At 39.1% G+C, this 25,170-nt stretch overlaps 1 non-coding gene across 1 annotated transcript; it reads left to right on the forward strand.

Moving 5' to 3' along the window:
* Nucleotides 1-8,556: 8,556 nt before the first annotated feature.
* LOC131229973 (small nucleolar RNA R71) lies at nucleotides 8,557-8,663 on the forward strand. The gene has a single exon (XR_009163706.1). It is a non-coding gene; the product is annotated as a small nucleolar RNA R71 (small nucleolar RNA).
* Nucleotides 8,664-25,170: the final 16,507 nt, after the last annotated feature.

Here is a 25,170-nt window from a genome sequence, read left to right on the forward strand (position 1 = left end):
ATAGATACTTGGGAAGCTTATAATATCTTCTTACCTTTTTTACAATTGTGTGAACTATAAAATTCATGATTTACCAGTCTCTTAGGCATGATAGATGGTTGAATTCCCTACAATCATTACAATTAAATGGTTCTTTGAGAACTAATCCAATGAAATTTCAGAATTTCATTATGTTTTAACTGCTCCATTATCTGACTAAATAAGATAGGACTTATATTCTAGTTGTGTGATCTATTGAATCAAGTAAATTAAATATTGAGATTGTTATGAGTGGATTCCTGGATCCTTAGCCTTCCATTTATTTGTTTATACTATTTTCTAAATCACTGGATTAAAAATCCATAAAAACCATTAGACTTAGATTAGTTCTAGACTGTGTGTCCCCAATCCCTGTGGATTCAACTTCGGTCTCACCAAGTTATTACTACATCGTGACCTTGCAATTGGGGTTGTGAATAGCATGGATCAAGGTTTGGATAAGGATTAAGGGTATAAATCAGGGTTTTTGTTCAATCAAGCTTATCGGACAGAGACGGGGATGACTATAATTGACCACAACACTCCGTTTACCATCCATTAACGTGTATATCTAAATTTATGCCAATTGTAATCCACAAAAAGTGCTCCAAATCTTTGAAGATTTTTTTATCTACTTCATATTCTTCATGCAATGCCACATGTTGCCCTCCTATTGGCTTTTTCAGAATAGTCAGAAATAAGGTATAACATTGCCCCCCACATTGCTTCGCTTATGGAAAAAAGGTGACATTGACGTTGTTCCATTGCCCAATATTAAAAATACAATTAGCCATTAATCCACATGATGTTTCCCCATTGATTCTACTCGACCAATGTTGTATTAAGAGATATCATTTGTCTCACTCTTCTATACTATCCATGTGACACGTCACATAAAATCATATCATACAAGGAGTCATGGTTACCTTTTCATTAATGAACACATATCGCGGCCGATACATAAGTAACTCTTAAGTCGGTGATTCACCCCTTTTCACTTTCTCTTCTCTTTTACATCAAACTCTTTCCAATTTTCTCTCTTCAATTCATCATGGCTACATCTTCTTCTTTTGTTCCAGCTTTTCACTTTGAATCCTTCATCAAAGACCTAAATGTCCTACCATTTGGAGTGATTAATGATCTAGTATTTAACACTTCAATTGAACCAGATATTGCATTTGTTGAAGCTTAGTCCTTCTTTTCATCTTGCAGTCACCTATGAAAAAATTTGTGAAATCGAGCCTAGCTTCCCAAAGTGCTCTGATGAAGTGCTCTGATGAAGTTTTGCTTGTCTAGTGCATTCAAGTCTCCACGATCATGGACAGAATCAATGAATGGTTGGGCTGAATGGTTTGCTCATGTTGGGGTACAAGATAGAGATACATGGAAGCAAGTAGGAATTTATGAATGCATTAATTTTCTCTACATGAATATCCATCTAATTCATTCTTTCTTGTAATAAAATTAACTTTCTGGAGCCGATCGACCAATACATTTCATTTTGGATGCGGCCCCATGAGTCCATCAATCATGGATGTATGTGCATTCACTCACCTCATGCCCTTTGGGGAACGTTTCTTTTCAGACTTCACTCTAAACAATTTACATCCCTTCACTCTCCTAGACGAGACCAACAAGGCATATTCTACCTTCATGGCTTTTCAATGCAAATCTCAGGATGAGATTAATGAACAAGAACACACAACATTCCTGCTGATGTGGATCTACCTATTTTTGTTATGTGTGAGTGCTCTGCAAGGGACCAAGGAATATATTCATCTAGCCGATGCGCTTGCTCAAGGACATTAGCTTGCTCCTACCCCTTTTGTGCTCAGCCATTTTTACCATAGCATGTATGAAGCAACCACAAAGGGATTCTACTACTCTGGTTGGCCTATTTAGCTTGCGTAGATGTGGTTTTATGAATATTTTGGAACAAACTTTTTAAAATCTACTTCAACAGAAATAGAATTCACTTCTTTCGGCCACTGCAACATCCTTTGCTTTGAGATTAACTATTCTTTTGTCGAATGTATGAACTTTTTTCTTGCTTTCACTCTCAACAAATCTAGTCATACTTTTTGCCCCTTCAGGGATAAAGAGTTCGGTCCAACATGGTTCACTGAAGAATAAGAATCAACTGACACCGAATTGGCAAACCTCAGGGTTGCGGCTTGAAAAAGCTATCTAATTTGCAGAGACTTACCATATGGCGGCATTATATACACAGGTGTTAATGCCAAGGTCGACATTGAGCAATACTGCCCTAATTTTCTTGTGTGCCAATTTGGTTTGGCTTAAGGTATCCATTTTTCTTTCATTCATCAAACTTGTAACCAACCTCCGACTTATTGGCCAGTCGCAGACTTAGTCGCCATCTTTTAAACTCTCCATAAAGGGTTTGAGTCCATCAGTTCTTCTTACACACTCCCTCTCTTCACCAATCATTCCACTTTTGGTGGAAGAATTACTAAAGGACTCTAATCAGCAGGTCTCATAAATTAATAATTGGCCGGCTTTCTTCTTCTTCAAAAGTAGAAAAACCCGTGGCTGAGAAAAAAAATAAAAATAAAGAAAGCACCAAGAAGTTGACTGCTCCTCAGTCGGTTATGCCTCCTATTTAGAGAAATACACGATCAAGGAAGGTAACCTTTACCACATCGACTGTCCAATCTCAAACACCAATAAAGATGGCTGATCATTCTTTTTTGTTATTAAAAACAGTCAAGCCAGTTCAGCCTGAATTGAAATGTCAGAAGACCACGGTGGTAGATCTAGGTAAGATGGTTCCAACTATTACTTCAATCCCAATGCTTACAATTCCTACAACCATTTCGAATATCTCTGAACTTGGACCTCTTGTAGCCCCTCACCTCGCTCTGCCTACAACGTCTAGTCTAACTACTTCAGGTATTTCCTCTTTAGCCAAAGCTATCGTAAACTTTGAGAAGTATTATAAAACTAAATTCTGGTTGGGTATCCCACCTATAACGTATTCTTGGGAGATGAAAAGGGCGTATGAGAGACATAAAGATGTTCACCTTAATAGGCCTTTTAATAAATGATAGTATGAAAAGGATAGATTAAATGATCCTAATCTTTCTTTTGGCCGAGCCATATCTTCCCAATCCTCCTCTTTTTCCTTGCTTTGGCTTTAGTTATCGATCCTACTAAAATTTCACTAGTGGTTGACCTATTCGTTACCATTGTTGTTCAGTCATATCTACGTGAATGTTATTCCAACATTATGCCATTTTCTTTTTTGTAATGATTGTGCAATTCCCTTTACTCTCTTTCTTTTTAACAGTAACTAGGGAACTCTCGGCCACTAACAAGTTAATTGTTGCATCAACTCCTTAGGTTGAGGTGTCTATTTCAGATATTCCAGTCGACGTTATGTTCACAACCCTAAGTGTAAGGTCGTGATGTAGTAATAATCTCGGTGAAACTGAGGTCGAATCCACATGGACTAATCTCGTGAGTATTCTGAAAGTAACTAGAAGTAGAACTAGAAAAAGATGTGAAACTAATTCTGAAGTATTTGAGAGAGTAATTGTGAATAAAGTAATTAAAACTAAGAATTTAAAGGTGGGAACTAGGGTGCCAAGGATACACTTGTAGTGTTCAGGGAGCCCTCTTACTTGATTTAAGTAACATAATTGGAATTAGAATCCTATCCTATCCAATTAGAAGATATATCAATAAAACCAAATGTGAACTTTCATGGATATAATTCTTAAAGGAGGAGAATTGTGATACTTGGAAGGGATTCCATCACCAAACCATACCCATGGGATGATGACCGACAATAGAATTTACCAATCCCACAATCTCAAAGTAAGGAAGAGAAGATACTCAAAGCTATTGCAGATCTACTGTAATTTAAGTCACGATAAATCATTAAAAACTGAAATTATTCCTTTAAAATCAAATTAGAATCAAAGAAGGTTCAATATAAACATGAATTAAAGTAAGAGAAACATCCCGTCACACTACAAGCTTCACCTCTTTGCTCTAGCTAAGAGTTTTAGCCCACCATAGACATGATTGGACCAAAGTCTCTTAAGAAAAACATGAAAACAACTAACGAAAAAAGAAGAAAAACTCTTGGCGACGACTTCTCTACCCTTTTGCTCCACTCCTTAAACCCTAGAAGATGCCTAGGAACATTGTAGGGAGTCCTATTTATAATTGTGGAACTACAACTTTCGCACCTAATTGGAAAACTCTAGAAACCACCTCAAATTTACGCAGTTTGCTAAAACAGACTTCACTCTACATAGTTTCCCAAAATAGAGTTCACTCTGCACAATTTCACAAAATGACCCAGAGTTTCAGAATATGCTTTTTCAGGATGATTTCTGGATTCATTTTCTTCACTTCAAATCTTTGATTCTCTTCATTCCTTAGTGGTTTTTTTGGATCTTTGGCATGTGGATTCTTCAGTCTTGGTCTCCTAAGTCCATCCCTTGCCCTGGTGATTCTCGAGCATCAAATTCATGCTTTTAGCACCCTTTTCAATCCAAGCTCTTAAATTCACCTTGCAATACAAACATGAGTAAAATAGAACATTAAACATTATCACGTCCATAAAACTAAGATATAATTAAAGGATTGTTGAGGGTCAAATATTGCATATTATCCCCCATTTATTTCTTAGTTTTACAAACATAATATAGCTTAATGGTGTATTTTACATGTGTTTGTGTTGCAAGGTGAATTTAAGAGATTGGATTGAAAAGAATGCTAAAAGCATGGATTTAGTGCTCAAAAGTCACCAAGGCAAAGAATGGATCTTTGGAGACCAAGATTGAAGATTTCAAGACCCTAAGATCCAAGAAAACCAAGTAGAGAAGGAAAGAATTCGAAAGAACAAGCGCAGAAATCACAAAGACTGTGTCATCAAAAACTGTTTGATGACATCGAACCCTAGTCGATGACATCGAATTTATGAAGAAAAATCAGGTTGGTTGTTGGACATATTGGGTGCTTCTCTTAATCAATCGAAGACATGTTCGATGACTTAAAGGAAGGTGCACGATGACATCAAAGACTGCTTGATAACATCGAATTTATTGAAGAAATTAAAGCAACTCGCTGGACTCTTTTGGACATATTTTCGATGACTTGAAGACCTGTTCGATGGATCGAAGCTTCGTTCGATGACATCGAAGGACGGTTCGATGACACATGGACTTACGCAGTGCGAAAGAAGAAAATGCATGATTTCTAGATTCAAATCCCTTCGATGACATTAATGAGTGTTCGATGACATCAAATGCATTACGCGGACTACATAAATTTAATCCGATTTTGCGATTTTACGGAACTTTGCTTATAAATAGGGGTTTCTAGGCACTTTTTAGGATATCTAGGGTTTTGAGGAGCAGAGCAAAAGGGCGAAGCCACTTCCCAAGAGTTCTTCTTCCCTTCTCTTAAGTTTTTAACACTTTCTTCTAGGGTTTTTAATCCAATCATGTCTATGGTTGGCTAGATCCCTTAGCCAGGGCTAAGGGATGAAGCTTGTAGCATGATTGAGATATTTTTCTTGTTTGATTCTTGTTATTGTTAAACTCCTGTGATTCTAGTTTGATATTTAAGGAATAGTTTTAGTGTTTAATGGTTTGTTGTAACTGAAATTATAATGGATTTGCAATAGCTTGAAGTATCTTCGTTGTTTGTTTGGAGTTTATGAAAATAGGAAATCTTGTTGTTCCCCATTGTCCCTTGGGCATGGCTGAGTGATGGAATCCCTTCTATTCTTCACAATTCTCCCATGATTAGTTGTTGGATTGGTATACCCTGCTATCTACCATTGTCTCTTGGGCATGCTTAGGTGATGGAATCACTTCCAATCTTCACAACTTCCATCCGTTGAGAATTAGGTCAATGGAAGTTCAGATCTGATCTTATTGAATATCTTCAAATTGGATAGATAAGACTCCAATTCTAATTGAGTGCCTTGAATCGAATAAGGAAACATCTTAATAGCTGTAAGTGGATCCCTGGAATCCCTAGTTTTCCACCTTTGATTTTCTTAAGTTTTCATTAAATCTCTCACAATTACTCTCTACATTCCCAGATATAGATTAGATCTTCTCCTAGTTTTGATTCTAATTACTCCTAGAATAGACACATAACATTAGTCCTCATGGATTCGACCTCGGTCTCATCAAGATTATTACTACATCGCGACCTTGCGCTTAGGGTTGTGAACATGGATAATATGCAATATTTGACCCTCAACACTCTACTTAGTCCTTGGTTAAAACATTTGAAATTTTTTATTCAGAAAGGACACGAGCAATATTCGTCAATCAATAGATCAAGAGGAGATAATAATATACCAGCCTATGGAGTCCTTTAGTCTTCTTTTGTAATTAATAATTGCGTCACTCACACCTAATCAGGATCAATAAGTTATGGAGTCATCGCACTAATAAGCTTAGCTCCCACTCAATTTGCTTCTTCTTTAGAACTGATCGATCAAGTAATCGGTTCGGTCAATGAACTTGGGATTGATCTTCTAAATAAAGAAGAAACACTTAAATAAGAGATATCTTGAAGTCCGCAATCGACCATCCAAGGGCTCTCTTATGCTCAATGAGAGTAGAGATAAGCATACTCTCCTGTTCTTGCTCAAGGTGGGAAGAAATCACCATCGGGTATGTCTCATATTGACTAAATACACATGTTTCAAATCAGAGGGCAAAAGGTTTTAGGTCAAGCTTCTGTGCCTTGAGGTTAGACGATAGAGGCAACGCATCAGTTTGGAGTAATTCTTCAAATTGTGGCCTCTACTAGTTAACTTCAAGTACTGGCATAGTATCCAGCATGGTTCCCATCTCCCTAATCACATCATTATCTAAATCATGGGAGTGGGCCAAGCACGTCTTTAGAGGGTTAGAGGATAAGGTCAAAAAAAGCTATCTTCCACGAAAGAGTCAATCAGGTTAATATCATGGGAATCATCATCTTCCTTTGATTGTTTGCCCATACTGAAAAAGATATTTAACTCCAATGTCATATTTTTAAAGGACAAACTCATGTCTTCATTCCTGCAATTAATGATTACATTTGATGTGGTAAGGAATGGGCAACCAAGAATGATGAGAATATGAGTGCTCATGTCCATGACGGGTTGAGTGTCCAAGATGATAAAATCTACCGGGTAGTAAAATTAGTCAACTTGGACCAACACATCCTCAATTATCCATCTCAATACACGAACTGAGAGATCGGCAAGTCCGGCTGGGTTTTAATTCACCTAGACCCAGTTGTTCGTAGACTGAGTAAGGGATCAGATTTATGCTCGCTCCTAAGTCAAGAAGTGTGTGCTCAATCCAGTAATTCCTAATTACATAAGCAATGGTTGGGCTACCGAGATCTTTATATTTCTGTGCCACATCTTGCTTCAGGATGACACTTACTTTTTCTGTTTAAAAAATTTTCTTTTGAATATTTTGTCATCTTTTGGTCATACACAAGTCTTTCAAAAATTTAGCATTTGAAGGTATTTATTTAACAGCATCCAGTAGAGGAATATTGACCTTCACTTGTTTTAACACCTCTAAAATGTCCTGAGAGTTAGAAAGAAGTTATGGTGCAATCAACTGATGGGGAAATGGAGCAATTGGCTTGCCTTGAGGTTCCAGTTTTAACTCATGTGGAGTGTTGCTAGGTCTATTAGTTTCATCTATTTCCGGGTCCTTAGACTTTTCAACCCTTATCAGAATAAATTTGTCAATTGCTTTCCCACTCCTAAGAGTGGTGATAGACTTAGCTTGCTCCATTTGATTTGAAGAGCTCAGGTCGCTCACTTCATAATGCTGTTTTGGATTGGGAAGAGGTTGAACTGGAAGGTTTTCCTTTTCCCCAATCGTATTTTTTGTTTCAAGCCCTAGTATGGCCTTCGTAAAGTCTTGAAAGGCTTGTAGCATACCCTGATTGAAATGCACTTGATTTTTAAGATGCTTTAGAACTAGATCCTCTTGAGGTTTTCCTTGATTTAGAATTTGATTAGGGAATCCTTAAGGAATAGCAGTTTGTCCATTCCTCCAACTGAAATTTGGATGATTTCTCCAACTAGGATTGTATGTATTTGAAGTGGATCCACTGAATGGTCTTTGGTAATTATTCACAGTATTAGATTGCTCATTCAGTACCTCTTGAAAAGCAGGTATTGTTGGACAATTTTCAGTTGTGTGAATGTTACAAGCACAAATACCGCAAACAATTTCCACAGCATAATCCTTCTTTAGTTCTATGGCCTCAAGTTTTCTTGTGAGATTAGCCACTTTAGCATTTATATCTTCTTCTTTCAGAAGATAAATTCCGCCCTTGTCCTTTGATTGAGTAGGCCTAGAAGTGGTGCTTGATTTTGGAGAGATATCCCATGATTGTGTGTTTTCCGCAAGCTTGTTAAAAGAATCTCACACATCATCGACCTATTTGTTCATGAATTCCCTATTGCACATTGTCTCGACCATTTGGCGCATGCAGCTCATCGAAAATAAAATTATTATTCACCAAGTTTCAAAACCATGTTGTGGGCATGAATTAACAAGATCCTTGAACCGCTTCCAAAATTGGAAGAATATTTCATCTTCCTTTTAGGCAAAGTTCATGATCGATTTTCTAAGGGTGTTTGTTTTATGATATGGGAAAATTTCTTTATGAACTTCCTTGTAATGTCGTTCCATCAGCCAATAGATCATGGACGTAATGAATACAACCACGTCTTAGCATTCTCTTTTAAGGAGAAGGGAAAGAGTTTTAGCCTAAACGTGTTCTCAGACACGTTCAAAAAATATAGTGGCTATGATCTTATCAAACTGTTTCATGTGTAAATATGGATTTTCAGATTCACATCCATGGAATTTTGGAAAGAGTTGGATCACCCCTGTCTTGACATCTGTATGTCCTGTATTTTCTGGAAAAACCATGCATGAAGGTGTGCTCACCCTCGCCAGTGGTAAATAATCTCTTAAAGTACGAGGCAAGGATGCTTGATGCACCTCATTCTCATCCTGAATTTCCTCAATCATAGGTTGAGGTGGATTTGGAGGTTGATTGGCCGATTAATTGGCAGCCATAACTTCAGTTAACTCTATGGATCTCGAGTGGTGTCTAATCCTGTGATGGATAAATAACCCCCCAACCAATCCTTCTTCACTTAAGAGACGTCAAGTGTTATCATGGACCCACTTGGGTATAAAACACTCTCAGCACTTAATTTCAGAATCTAACCTAAACCTAAAAGGAAAGTGGGAAATAGAAATCTAGAAATAGAAAGAGAGAGAATTAAAAAGAAGTTTCTATTTTGGGATCCTGCAGAAAAAAAAGGAAAGTGAATTAGATTCTAAAAAAATAATAAGAAATCAATCTAGTTTCTAAAAAAAAGAAAAAGGAAAGTTTCTAAAAATAGAAAGTAAATTAGTTTCTAAAAACAAATTAGGAATGTTTTTATCCTAGAATTAGAAAGTAAATTAGTTTCTAAAAAGAAAAAAGGAAAGTTTCTAAACCTAGAAATAGAAAGATAAGTTAGTTTCTAAAATAATTCTAAAAAAACCCTAACCTAAAAATAGAAAGTAGAAAAACCTTAATCTTAAACTAATTCCAAAACTAGTTAATTTCAAAAAAACATAACCATTAATTCCCAGCAATGACGCTAAAAACTTGTTCACAATCCCAAGTGTAGGGTCGCAATGTAGTAATAATCTCGGTGAGATCGAGGTCAAATCCATGGGGACTAATTTCGTGTGAAAGCAAATAGAAGCAGAATTAGAAAAAGATGTGAAACTAATTCTGAAGTATTTAAGAGAGTAATTGTGAATAAAGTAATTAAAACTAAGAATTTAAAGGTGGGAATTAGGGTGCCAAGGATCCACTTGTAGTGATTAGGGAGCCCTCTTACTTGATTCAAGTAACACAATTAGAATTAGAATCATATCCTATCCAATTGGAAGATATATCAATAAAACCAAATGTGAACTTTCATTGATCTAATTCTTAAAGGACGAGAATTGTGATACTTGGAAGGGATTCCATCACCAAACCATGCCCATGAGACGATGGCCGACAACAGAATTTACCAATCCCACAATCTCAAAGTAAGGAAGAGAAGATACGGAAAGCTATTACAGATCTACTATAATTTAAGTCACAATAAATCATTAAAAACTAAAAGTATTCCTTTAAAATCAAATTAAAATCAAAGAAGGTTCAACATAAATATGAATTAAAGCAAGAGAAACATCCCATCACGCTACAAGCTTCACCTCTTAGCCCTAGCTAAGAGTTTTAGCCAACCATAGGCATGATTGGACTAAAGTCTCTTAAGAAAAACATGAAAACAACTAAGGAAGAAGAAGAAAAACTCTTGGCGATGACTTCTCCACCCTTTTGCTCCACTCCTTAGTCCTTAGAAGATGTCTAAAAACATCATAAGGAGTCCTATTTATAATTGTGGAACTCCAACTTTCGCAGCTAGTTGAAAAACTCTAAAAACTGCCTCAAATTTACGCAGTTTGTTAAAATAGACTTCACTCTGCACATTTTTTCAAAATAGACTTTACTCTGCGCCATTTCACAAAATGACTCAGAGTTTCAGGTTATGCTTCTTCAGGATGATTTCAGAATTCATTTTCTTCACTTCAAATATTTAATTCTCTTCATTCCTCAGTTGGTTTTCTTGGATCTTTAGCATGTGAATTGTTCAATCTTGGTCTCCTAAGATCCATCCCTTGCCTCGGTGATCTCGAGCATCAAATCCATGCTTTTACCACCCTTTTTAATCCAAGCTCTTAAATTCACCTTGCAACACAAACATGAATAAAATAGAACATTAAGCATTATCATGTCCATAAAACCAAGATATAAATGGGGGATAATATGCAATATTTGACCCTCAACACACTACTTAGTCCCTGGTTAAAACATTTGAAGTTTTTTATTCAGAAAGGACATGAGCGATATTCGTCAATCAACATATCAAGAGGAGATAATAATATACCAACATATGGAGTCCTTTAGTCTTCTTATCTAATCAATAATTGCATCACTCACACCTGATCAAGATCAATAAGTTATGAATTCATCGCACTAACAACCTTAGCTCCCACTCAACATGCTTCTTCTTTAGAAGTAACCGATCAAGTAATCGGTTTGGTCGATGAATGTGGGATTGATCGTCTAAATAAAGAAGAATCACTTAAACAAGAGATATCTCAACCAACTGAAACTGCTCCTGGTTGAGGTATAAAAATTTCAATGGTGATTGTCGCCACTCCTCTAGTCCCATTAGTTGATGATTCTCATGCCTTGTCTTCTTCTTCGGATGAATTGCTTCTTGTAGAAGACATATTATCTTCCTTCAATCAAGCCTTCCCACGTGACATCCTGACGGTTGAGTCTCCTATACCTTCATTAGAAATTTTGTAAGTGCTGTGATGTATAAAACACCCTTAGTTGTCAAATTTCGATGAGACAAAACAACTTATAGTGTGACTTATTCATGTGATGGAAAGTTCACCTTCAAGTGAATCAAGATGGAAAGTTCACCTTCAAGATCAACACATGAGGTTGGAATGTGCAAGACATGAAGATGGTTACTTTAAGGTTGAGTTCTACTTCACTTCAAGTTCAAGATCAAGCTATAACTACAAGTCTACTTCAAATAGAAGATCTACTGAACGCTATTGAAGATTCAAGTAGTAATTTTAAGGTATATACTTCAATATCCAATAATTTTAGGTATAACTGACACTGGAAAGACCCTAGACTTAGGTCCTTTCATATGTTAATCATTCACAGGTTGTTATACTTTGGTTAGGCTTTGGTTCGATTAGTCCAGGCTCTGGTTCGACCAATCCAAGAAATACTTTGACCAGTCCAAGATTCAAACTCAAAAATTGGATTTTTCTGGTAGTTCCTCGACTAGTCAAGTGGGGTGCTCGAATAGTCGTGGACACATCCTTGACCAGTCAAAGGGAGCTCGACTCGAACTCCAACAACTGAAATAATGCTCCCTCGACCAGTCGAGCAAGCAAGGACGGTTTTATCCGATCGTGCCCAAAATTTAAATTTTGGTTGATTCTTCAACCAGTCGAAGGAGACCTTAGACCAGTCAAAGGAACCGATTTTCAACCTATAAATAGAGGTCTTTTCTTACTCCGAATTCATTCATAAAAGCCACAAAATGCCTTCACTTTGAGAGAGAAAAGTCCCCATCATTTTTAAGCTATAGCTCGGTAATTTCAGATCTTTCAATAGTTTAGATCTTTTAATAGCTTTTTATTTTTGTAATTCTTTGATCTCTATTTTGTGAATCTTATATTTTAAAGGGAGTTTATACTATACTTTGTGAGATCTAAAGAATTCAAACAAGTAGCCCAAGGTTTGAGTTAATTTAAAATCTATTTAGAACCTAGAACCCTTGATTATGTTTATTGGACATTGAACATCTATACATCAAGCGAAGCGGTTCTACGGGCTACATCAAAGAGCGTCTTCAGAAGAAGATATATATTCTTTATTTATTTTTGGTTCTTGAGATATCCAGAAAATTTTGTATTGGTTTTGACTGAGATAGCTAAAAAATCTCAGCGTGGGGTTTTGATTATGATAGCTCATTCGAAAACACAACTGTATGGGTTTTAAAGTGAACCTGAGAAAACCTTGATTATTAGAGTACGCCATATCACGTGGGTTATGATTATTAGGAGTGGAGTAGGTGTGGCTGTTTGAGAATAGTTGTTGTAGACACCGAACCACTATAACTCCTGGTGTTTTGTGGTGAATGATGCATGTGATGTATGTGTTGAATGATTGTAATCTTTTCATGTACATGTGGTGAATGATTGTAATACATAGTTTTCTTCCTTTGCCACTTATTTTAGTTTGTGATCTTAATACTTACTGTGTTCAAGAAATCAGGTTGCCCTACCTAAAACATCTATTTTTGGTGAAAGGTTGTCCTTTGAATAAGGTTTGAATCAATTTCTCAATACTATTACAATTGAGATCTCTGATTAGTTCTGATTTATTTAATCTTTTAGTTCATTAATTTTTAAATTGGTATAGTTCTATTCACCCCCCGCCCCCCTCTAGGAGTGAGAGCTCACCCTTTTTAAGTGGTATCAGAGATAAGTTGCTCATTTACTTGGATTAAGTTCCTTGAGTTTAAAGATTTAGAGCTTTCATTATGTCAAATTTCAATAGCTTGTCTATTACTAGGCCACCATCCTTTGATGGCTAAAATTATGCTTATTGGAAAGCCAAAATGAGGATTTTCTTAAAATCCATTGATGAAAGCGTGTGGCAAGCCATGGTAAACAAATGGAAACCACCTGTGTCTGAGGTTCTAGGCAGTGATGGAACCAAGTCCATTAACTAAACTCCTTTTTATTTATGGACTACACCTTAGAAAAATGAAAGCAGTGCAAATGATAAGGGTTTAAATGCAATTACATGTGCTCTATCACCTGATGAATTCAAAAGAATCATTTCATGTGATACAGCTAAACAAGCCTGGGATATTCTTGAAACGACACACGAAGGAACGACTAAGAAATCTAAAGTTCAAATCCTCACTACAAGGTTTGAGAAAATTTGTATGGAAGAAAATGAGACTTTCATGGACTTCTATACAAAATTAAATGACATAGTCAATTCTATGTGGGGTCTAGGAGATGGAATCCCAGAAAGCAAACTCTGTGCTAAAATACTGTTATCTCTTCCTAGGAGGTTTAATTCCAAAGTAACTGCCATTCAGGAACTAAGAGACATAGATCAAATGAAGGTTGAGGAGTTAGTTGGTTCTCTTCAAACATATGAGTTAAATTTTAAAGCTCACAAAGGTAAGTCAATAGCTCTTAAGTCTTCCAAATATATTTCAAAAGATAATGATGTTAATTCTGACATTGAAGACACAGAGGATGATATGGCTTTACTTGCTAAAAAGTTTTACAGGATTTTTAAAAGTAAGAAAAGAGTTGATTTTCAAAAACCTTCTGATAAGAGAAAGGGAAAATTTAAAACTTGAAAATCTGTAAAAGACAGTCAATGTTTCAATTGCTAGGAATACGGGCATTTGACAAATAAGTGTCCAAAAAAGGTTTAGCCAAAAAGAAAGGCATGTTAGCCACTTGGGAAGAATCATCTAGCTTTGAAATTTCTTCTAAGTCAGATGAATCAGAACAAGAAACTTCAAATGAAGTAAAGGCTCCAATGACTATAGCCAGAGTCACCTCCTCAGATAGCTGCAATTTATCTGATTATGAGAATTTCAGGAGTGACCCTGAAAATGAAAATGAAGATGATCTTCAGGATGCCTATAATGCCCTATACAGGAAAAGTTACAAAATAGCTGTAACGCCCTAGTTTTCAGGACCTGAGTATACGACTCGCATACCGAAAATGTAATGACCCAAAAAATTTTATGCCAAGACCCGAGTACTACCTCTATTTTCTTTAGAAGCTTTTTGGGGTAATTAGCGCTAAACTCGATTGCTTGTGAAATTTGCATCAATCACTTTAAATTTGATCTGCATGACTTAAAACCTATAGAATGGTTAGCGCTAGGTTACTCTGAAATCTGGGATTCATCGCTAATTCCAGTTGCTCTTGGGAATTTTTGGAAGTTCTGGATCGGACCTGGACCACGCGTCGAAAGTCCGATAGCGATGATCTTAGGCTGTTGCGGTCACCATGTTGGACTTGGCCATCACCTCAAAAATCAAGTCCAGATGATGTTCTCGGTCGATTTGGTTGAGTTCGGAGTGAAGAGTGTGAGAACGGTTGGAAATTAATTAAGATTTTATGAAATCTGAGTCGTGTCGCTTGCGCGATGATTTTAAGCAATCTGACCGTTGGATTCTGACTCAATTTCACCCTCTGATCAGGAAAGGTGGCCCAGGCATGTCCTTGTGCTTGTGGACCTGATCGAGATTCGGTGACCATCGAATTGAGTGTGGTCCGCCACGGCTGATCTGAAGATCCGATCGGTACGAAAACTCAGCTTGACCTAGATCCATGGTCAGTGAGCTTAAGTCCGACCTTTCATGGTAATAGGCCCACCGGAAGTGCTCCGTTGGATCGAGAGAGGCCTATTTTGGTTATACCCTAAGTATACCTTGGCCCTGGGGTTATTTTCATCAATGTTAGGCCTATTTATAGACCTTAAAATCCTAGCTCTCTTTTCCATACGAATTTCCTAACCCTAGCAAAGAGAAAGAGGAAAAGAGAGAGAAAGTGAGAGAGAAGTTGGTGAATCATCTTAGATTCTTTCCTGTTCTTCTTCATTCTTAAACCTTCACTTTAGAATCGTTATTCCGGCGATTCTGAGTTCATCTTTGGGTAAGTTAACCTAACCCTAATCTGTGTTAGAGCTTAGAATAGTCTTTGTGTGTTGTAGCTCATTTCTATTCTTGCCTTAGATTATCCTGTCGCCGTTGACGAAGACATATCGTCTGAAAATCAGTTCGGTGTTCTTTTCTAGATTAAGGTGCGGACTTTAATCGTATAGGTTATGGTTTTCAAGGCTTTCAATGTTAGTGAATGGTTTATTCTTGCTATGGATGAGATTTCACATGCCAAATGTTATGTTTACTGTGCGTTCCAGATATGCATGTGTTACATTGAGATTTGTGTATTCTATGTGTATGTATAAAGTACCGTATGCGTATAAAATATGAACGTGTGATTGCCATGATTATTTGTCGTGTACTTATGCTAGATGTATGTACGACAACTCCTTAGTAAAAGGAATTGTTCAAATGCGTGTATTTTCAACATACGTCATGTATGTTGAACTAAGTATTCTAAGTGTTTGTAGAAATGTCTGAATGATCTAAAGTGTGATATATCAATCTAATATGGGTGTTGAGAAGCGATTCTCAACTCTCCCACTACTGTGTATGATTTCCTTCATGCAAGTTACATTCCTTGTTGTTTAATTTCAAGTCTTACTTATGTGAAATTCCATGTTAAGTTGATATTCTTCAAATGCTTACGTACTACATGATTTGAGTTGTTGTTCCATTACTATTCTAAATTGTAGATATGAATATCTGTTGTAGTGGAATGTGTGTGGGACTATGCATTAGTCCAGGAAATCGGGAATCGGCCTTAAGTTCGTGGCTGAGATTGCTTTCGCCACGTACGACGTGATTAGACGAACCCGAGTTGTATTAGAGTTGTCGGCAGTGGTTTGCCCACGCGGAATGTTTGCGCACTCTATGTCGTTCAACTCAACGTGCACTCGTGTTAGTCGATTTTGTCAAATAACCCGATTGTCTGATGTATGTTCACCATGTATGGACACTACTGTTTGAATCTAGGGTACCCAACTTACCGATGAAATCCTATTAACCATTGTACCTTGATCCGCTAAGACTCATGAGCCGGACATGGTGGTATGGGACACCGTGGTCGAGCTGTCGGCCTACGCTAAGGTGACAAGCCTCCCCGTAGTGACCAGTGAGCAACAAACTCGTGAGCCGATTATGGTGGTATGGGACACTATATTCGTGCCGTTGGCCTACATTGATTGGTGACGAGCCCTTTGTAGTGACCTCGAGCATGCCTGGATACCACATTGAGGTGATAAGCCTTAGTGTAGTAACGAAGGTATGATAGGCGTGCATTGATTAGTGACGAGCCCTTTGCAACGACCTACAACCATATGATCGTATGAGATGCCTAGGACTGACGACCTTAGAATGGATCACTGTTTGGATGGTGATATGAGGAAGGTACCTTAGCTTCCCAATCCTGCTGTATGAAAAGGACTAATAACAACTTGGTAATCATGTTCATGCACCGCATTTGCATGTGCTTTGTAGACGTCGCGCACTTTGAGGCAATGTTATGCATAACGTAAGATGAAGACGCTGAGGGTGTACGCGTGAGGGCACGCATCATTCTGCATACATCTTTGCATTAACAAGAGTACTTAGGATATGTTTAATTGTTCTGCTTTATCATTACTGCTTGATTGAACTGATAACATGTTAACCTTTGCTTTATTGTTCTACTGAGTTGATCACTCACTCCCACGTTCTGGGGCGGTGTTAAACACCCACCAGACTCTGTCTTAGTTGCTGATGTTGCAGATGTTGAGGCGACTTCTAAGGCAGAGCGGGAGATCGATGATGATGAGGCTGTTTTCTCTTTTATGCAGTTTTCAAACGGGTTCTAGTGAGCCTTGTTCTGATGCGAGGGATGTTGGGATTTCTTTTGAGAATTAAATGATGTAATTTGATACTTATAATTTTGATAGCAACACTTGAAATACGACCTGATATGTATTTGTACTTTAGGGATTTGTACATGTGCTCACATATTTCTATAAGTCTTCCGCTTGCATTCTTCACTTATCCCTGAATTATATTTGCTATTTGGCTTAATCTATTCCATGTTTTATGCGCTAATACAGACAACATGCATTCATCATTCAATATGTTGCATAAGTGATGTTTTGGAACTCGAGAGCTGAGCTATGCTCGACCCCCGAATTTCAGGGCGTTACAAAAAACCTAGGAGTTAGCAGATTATTAAGTGGCAATCAAATAAGAATAGCGGGAGTCAAGTGTAACATAAATATAACCAAAATGGGAATAATATCCTAGGCCACATAGCTGGGGTCCAAATACAAAACTTCAAATTAAAATGTTCAAAATAAACTATAACAACTAAATCTACTGGTTTAACCTATAGTAAGCAGCCGCTTCCTGGTGCGGCTCATCCTTGTATGGCTTTTCCTTCCCTGTAATGGTAGCGGTCCTGAGATCCACTGCATACTCATTCATCCTTACACTTGTATCCTTTGTACGGTTGAACATTGATAAATGAGTGGCCAGCTCAGTGTAATTTTTCCTCAAGATATCACACCACCGCCCTAGACAAGAAATAGTATAAAAACATCTAGACAAACAAAACATAGTAAATGTAGTTTTATTATATTCATGGATGCGTAAATGCATCATCGACCCGGGGATGCTCATCCATTCAAAAGTTGGGCTCGTTACCCAATGTAAAGGCTGGCCGTTAGCGAAGCACATCATGTGCATACATCATGTACTGCATAACAACTGCCTATCGTACATCACGTACTTAAATTGATAACGTCGTCTTAGGGATATCCTCATCCCTGATTCTTAACTGATGATACCTCGAGCACAGATCTATCTTGGAGAAGTATTTGATATCCTTAAGTTGATCGAACAGATCATCAATGCACGGTAGGGGATATCTATTCTTAATCATCCCATCATTCAGAATTTTGTAATCTATACAGAGACGCATCGACCCGTCCTTCTTCACAAAGAGGACTGGCGCTTCCCAGGAAGAAACGCTAGGGCGGATGAAGCCTTGGGTCAGTAATTCATCAATCTGACTCCTCAACTTCTCCATCTCGCAAGGAGGCATGCGAAATAGAGGAAGTGATATAGGGGCAGTCCCTGGCTTGAGATCAATGCAAAAATCTACCACTTTCCTAGGGGGTAGCCCTGGTATTTCTTGAAACACTTCGGGAAAATCTCGGACTACCGGTATTCATCCGATGGTGGCTTCCACTATTTTGGATCCGTCTAGAGCCTATAAGCTCTCGAACATATCACGTCTTCCCCTCCCTTTTAGAGTGAAGGAGGCCTACCCAGGGACGTATATAGTAACCATTTTTTTGTGACAATCCATAACTGCATGCACTAACATAAGCCAGTCCATCCCAAGGATGATGTCGAATTGTCTAATGGGCATGATGATCAGGTCCAGAGTCACTTCGCGATTTGTGAGAGTTATAGGACACGCCTTGCATACTTTATCTATTTTCACAAACTTACCCATAAGGGATGCTACGACTAAGGGGGCATGCATTTGAGTTGTGTTCAATTCTAGTCTAGATGTGATAGCATAATCAATGAAAGACAGAGTTACACTAGAATTAAACAAAGTGAGTACAGGGGTACCATTAATGTGCGTGGTACCATGAATGGTTTAGATGGGTCCTCTTTAGCTTTAGTAGCGGCAACTGCATATACTCGAGCTGGGGGAGCCCCCTGTTGAGCTGAGGGTCCCTGTCTGGGCTGTTGGGGCCTGGGTTCTGCCCCGGCTACTACCTGGTTCTGCTAGGGACAGTTTGTCGGGAGTGGAATGCCCTCATCCCTCATCTTCTTGTAACAATTCCAGGCAATGTGGTTTGGTTTGCCACAGTAGTCACAGTTCCTGCCAGGGGGCATAGGCGGAGCTCATGCTGGTATTAACCTGAACCTTCCTGCTGGAACAGGAGGAGTAGGAGGAGCCTGTCTCAGTCTGACCGGGGCATCTCGAGCTGGGAGGTGTGAGTGGATAGTGTGCTCGAAGTCTTTCTCTACCCTCATTGCCTTACTTAGCAATTTCGAGAAATCCCCAAAATCCCATGCACACAGTAGAGACTGTGTCCCGGGCTTGAGTCCCTCCTTAAATTTCTGCAGCTTATACTTCTCATCCTTGAGGACCTTGAGTACATATCAGGACAGCTCATCAAATCGCGCCTCGTTCTAGGCAACAGTCATGCACCACTGCTCTAGCCTCAGGAATTGTGTGATCTTCTCATTCCAGCATGATCGTGGGAAGTATTTCTCCAGCAACTTCATCCTGAAAACTGGCCCACCTCCAAGCGTACCCAGCTGGCACGCTCCTCTACACACCCTCCCACCAGTTCTCGGCCTCCCCTTCTAACAGGTACGTGGCCATAGTGACCATCTGGGTGTCCAAGCACTTTAATGGCCCCATCATCTTAGTGATCCTCGCCAACCAATGTTCCGCCTGAACCGGGTCAGGTGCTCCCCTAAAGGTCGGTGGCTGGAGCCTCTGGAAATGATCAAACACATCTGTGCCCCTGGTCTCTCTATCTCGGGATGCCGCCTTGCTATCCTTATCCCGAAGAGTCTCCATCATCAGCGCGTGTACATCCTGTTACTGTCGTGCAAACGTATCCTGCTGCTGCTACATAGTAGCGACCATCTATGCAAAGGTTGTAAAGGCTGCTGCCCCTGTTAGTGAATCAGCAGGTACGTCGGCCGAAGGCATCCTCTGCTCTAAATACTAGGAGGGCAACCCCAATGGAATGACCTGAGGGGAAGGAGAATCTCCTACGATTTCGGATCTTGTATCCATATTCACCACCCTAGGCGAAAGGCCTGGTGTATACACGGGACTGCGCTCCCACTGGTGCTTCGTCGACGGAAGAGGGTGTATATCAATGGTACGAGTCTTCTGGGATCGCAAGACTAGTGGCATGATTTCCTGTGAGGTCAAAATTTCACGGTTCAGGTATTAGGAAAAGGCGGTTGCAGTCAAATAGTGAAGTAATACAAGGGTCAGGGCCTATTATATTGCTTGCCACATTCATGTCATGGTGGGCACTCGCCTTTTCAGGGAATACATCTTTAGCCCCTAAGTTTAGCCAATACTTCTGGTTGTAATTTAAGGGAACTATGGTTTCTATTTCTAGATTCAGACGATTAATTCAATATTTCCTAAGGGATCCTAAGTTCTTTTCTAGGGGACCTAAGAATTCAATTTATACTCTAAATTTCTTCTAGCTAGCAAAAGTTTCTTCATAGGTTAAATTTGTTTATTCTAATAATATCTGAGGGGCCCTAAGTATTTTGTCTTTATGTTCATTCATCCTAACTACTTCCTAAGGGGAAGTTCCTAAGTTTCTTTTAAGTTAATCCCTTAAGGATTTTATATGTGGATCCCACAGCCAGACTATCTCAGACTCCGCTCTGATACCAGCTTGCAATGCCCCAGTTTTCAGGACCCGAGTATACGACTTACATCCCAAAAACCCAAGAGTTAGCAGATTATTAAGTGGCAATCAAATAAGAATAGCAGGAGTCAAGTGTAACATAAATCTAACCAAAATGGGAATAATATCCTAGGCCACATAGCTGGGGCCCAAATACAAAACCTCAAATTAAAATGTTCAAAGTAAACTATAACAACTAGATCTACTAGTTCAACCCATAGTAAGCAGCCGCTTCCTGGTGCGGCTCATCCTCGTACGGCTCTTCCTCCACTACAACGATAGCGGTCTTAAGATCTGTTGTATATTCATCCATCCGTGCACCTGTATCCTTTGCACGGTTGAACATTGATGAATGAGTGGCTATCTTAGTGTGATTTTCCCTTAAGATTTCACACCGCCACCTCAGACAAGAACTAACATAAAAACATCCAGACAAACAAAACACAGTAAATGCAGTCTTATTATATGCATGGATGCGTGAATGCATCATCGACTCGGGGATGTTCATCCGTTCGGAAGTTGGGCTTGTCACTCAATGCAAAGGCTAGCCGTTAGTGAAGCACATCACGTACCACATAACGACTGCGTATCGTCTATCACGCACGTAAATCGATAGACGATGATCTGGATATGCGATGTATGCATGATTAGCCAGGCCATTATTAGTCTAATTACAATCAGCCAGTTTAAATAGGCTCAAGGTCACTACGGGGGCTTATCACCAGCGTAGGCCGGCGGCTTGGGCATAGTGCCTCATAACCACCATCCCCGGCCCATGAGTCTACTGCCTTAGGGTGTGTATAGAACCCATCAATACATGGCCAATCAACTCTCCATGTATGGGAAGCTACCATCATATGCCAACTAGGAATGAAGTATTGAAAACATTAAATACAGCGACTAAAGTGAGACGGCATGTATGAATCATTTACAAGTAAACAACGGTAATAACAATTGTTGAAAAGATCATTCCATAGTCAGGTAGGTGGAATCAATTCATAGGTGGTAAGCCACATGAATTCAACTGCCACTATCTTTAACCTCCATGTCGAGGGTCAAATCTTTCCACAATCCGTTCCATTACACCCCAAGTACGAACTCTCTTTAAATAGAGGTTCCCATAGAGAGATTTCAAGTAATATGTGACTTACAACCATTACAATCATATGGAGATTCAAGCATGATTCAAGGTGTTTCAAACAAGAAATAAAAGCATTTGATTCGGGTGATTTCATTCCCTTAATAGTTAACAAAAGAAGATAAAGAGGATAATCACAATATTATTCATTCTAAATTCGTTTACATCCTTTCTCTCCTTTGATTGCAAAGTAGAATGTTTACAAAATTACAATATGAAAACACAACACAATTGAATTATGATTTCAATGTGTCTTGATATGTTGACATCAATGCTCCATCATGACATATGTCTTGATTGGTTCCTCAGTCTGACTTGAAGCTTTTTGATACTCTCCGATTGCTGGAGCAGTCATGCGTACATAACTATCACTGGGCACTGGCACACACACTGTGCGCTGACACACACATTGTGTGCTGATATGCAGTGTGCGCTCAAATGTGTTGTGCGATGCACAACACTTGTTCTGCATAATGGGTGCGGATGATACTTGTATCCGCTCGAGATCTTCTTCTCTCCTTTTCCACTTCTGGGACCTTGCGCTAATGACTCATATAGAGGGGTGATGGGGTATACATAGCCTTTCCACACGTACGAACGTGCAACGCGTCCATTGTGCGCTAAACCCTATTGCGCGGTCACTTCTTTGTGCGGATGCCTCTGTGCGCGATCCCATGTGCACAGCCCTTTGTGCGAACCACCCTCATGCGTTGCCCTTTATGCGGACCACCTTTGTGCACTGCCCTTTGTGCGGACCACCTTTGTGCACTGCCCATTGTATGGACCACCTTTGTGTAGCCCAGCCTGATGTAGCGCATAATGCTCCTGCTCACAACAAGAGTCTGTCTCTTTTTATACCTCAACAGATGCCCCCTTGATCCTGCATTTCTTGATTTTTATCTACAAAATAATAAAATGTGGGATCAATCCTTCAACATTTTAACTAATTTACTCTCTTTTTCTTCATTGTGCGTAATTTTAAATCCGCGCACAACAACTTGTGCACAATGATTTGTGCACAATGGGCAGCGTAAGCCTATATATACATGATCGAAGCTCATTTTTCCCATTCCTTGCTTTGGAGCTATCTATTGCTCATTATAGAGATTTTGCACACAACGATGATCAGTGCACAATAACAATCTGTGCACAACGGTGGCCTGTGCACAACCATATTTTGCACACAATATAACCTTGTGCACAAAAACCCGCGCACAACCAATACTTCATGTATGCTAACTCCTTGCACATAATAGTCTTGCGCACAATAGGTCTTATGTTCCTGGGACTTTAGAATTTTCACACCTATTTCAAACTTCTTCTAATGCCTTAGTTTATTTACTAAAATTCTGCATCTTTGTAAGTTTCGCAGATCTCCAATAGCCCACTCCAAAAGACCTCATACTTCCCCAGATGCTGCTGAACCATCAGCCCCTCAGCCACCTGAGACTCACACCTAGAAGAGGGCTAGATCTTCCGAAGGCTACTCTTCTTTCTTCAAAGAACCCACTCCTATCATCGACTTTGTTGATCGAATTCAACGGCTGTCTGACCACATCCGCACAGCCGTCTTAATGAGAGAAATAGAAGGTCCCCCCCACTGAAGGTCAAGAATCTGATTGGGAAAATTGGTTAAAATGTACTGCCAATTTTCAAACAGAAGAAACTCGCCCTGCCCCCGTTGAAGCTTCCCCCTCTCCTTCAATTTTAAAGAAAAAGAGACAAAAGAGTAAAGATGAAATCTTCCAAGAGAAGATCCAAGAGCACAACAAGAGACGCTTCCAGAACGCTTGTGACATGATTAAATCTCATGCTAACGCAATCAAATTAAAAAATCCCTACAAAAGACGAGACCATCACCATCCCTTTACATCTTCAACGTCACCTTTTAATGATTCAGAGTGACCCATTTGATTATATGACACAAAACTGGCTCCTATATGTGTCAAACTGGTTCATCAAAGAACCAAAAATTCTCGAAGGTTATCTCACGGAGAAATGCTTAGTTCAGAAGACTGGGCAGATATCATACATGAACTTTCTCACGCCATGTTACAATCCTCATGCCATATATCCCACCCATTATTTCGAGACAATCCAACATCGTTTTTATGCCCGTGATTCATTATAAGGGAAGGATGAATTTAGGACACGCGGTCTCTGGGCTGAATGCCCGTATTATAGTTCATGGACCAAGGCAATTATAAGAAATATAAGGATGCTCTTATCGCGGTGAACATACACAAAGCTATAGAAGCCACTTCTGATTTCTTTCATAAGGATACCCCAATTTACAAAGGCTTCCTAAAGTATTGGTCTTCCACCATAAATTCCTTCCACCTCCCGGTTGGCGAAGTGAGCATCGGTTTGTGGGATCTACACAGGATGGCAGGTTTGCCTATCTCTGGGTCTTTTTTAGACGAATATGTTCCTACAAATGAGGAGTTTTCTTATGTTACTCCCGACAGAGTACCTAAGAAGCCTCCACCATCGAACTTTTTCGCGAGATGTCTTATTTCCCCGACGTTCACAAAATATCCCCATTCCAGTGGCTTGCACATTTCTCACGATTCCTACTGTGAATATTTTAACATCCCTTCTCATTTTTAAATGCATCTTTATATATATATATATATTCTTATTTTCATATCTTTTCTCCTTTCAGGTTTTCTAGCAGCCACTCAGCTGAATTAGAAGCCACTCGCAAGAAGATAAAAAGTCCAGCCAACTTCACTGCTGAAACTGAACTAGCTGCTTTCTTGGCTTATTGGATAAGTTTGGTCGTCCTACCCAATTTGAAGTGTTCAGATTCTATTTGGCCAACCCTGTTTGTAGTAGCAGGCGCTATGGCAGAAGGTAAGGAGAAGTATTCTTTGGCCCCTCCCGTGTTATGTTTTGCTGTATAAAGCTTTTGGAAATGCTGGGGCGCATTGCTCATGCCAAGCGATTAAAGCTACATCTTCTTTTACTCTGTGGCATTACTTCTCAGGTTGGCTCGATGTATATTTCCCTTGGACTTACGGTGATCCGGAGAAGGCTTATGTCCATCCTGAACACCTACCCTTATGGTATTTCCTCAAATGAAAGATGATAAGGAAGGGGTATGAATAGATAGTAGACAAGATTGAAAATACAAAATCCATCAATTTCTTTCCCTTTTATTTAGATTATCAAGCTGAGGATAGAGAAATCGAAGGTAACGACAGTCTGGAGCCCATTG

This window comes from Magnolia sinica, chromosome 16 (genome assembly GCF_029962835.1).
Source record: "Magnolia sinica isolate HGM2019 chromosome 16, MsV1, whole genome shotgun sequence".
NCBI classification, from domain to species: Eukaryota; Viridiplantae; Streptophyta; class Magnoliopsida; order Magnoliales; family Magnoliaceae; genus Magnolia; species Magnolia sinica.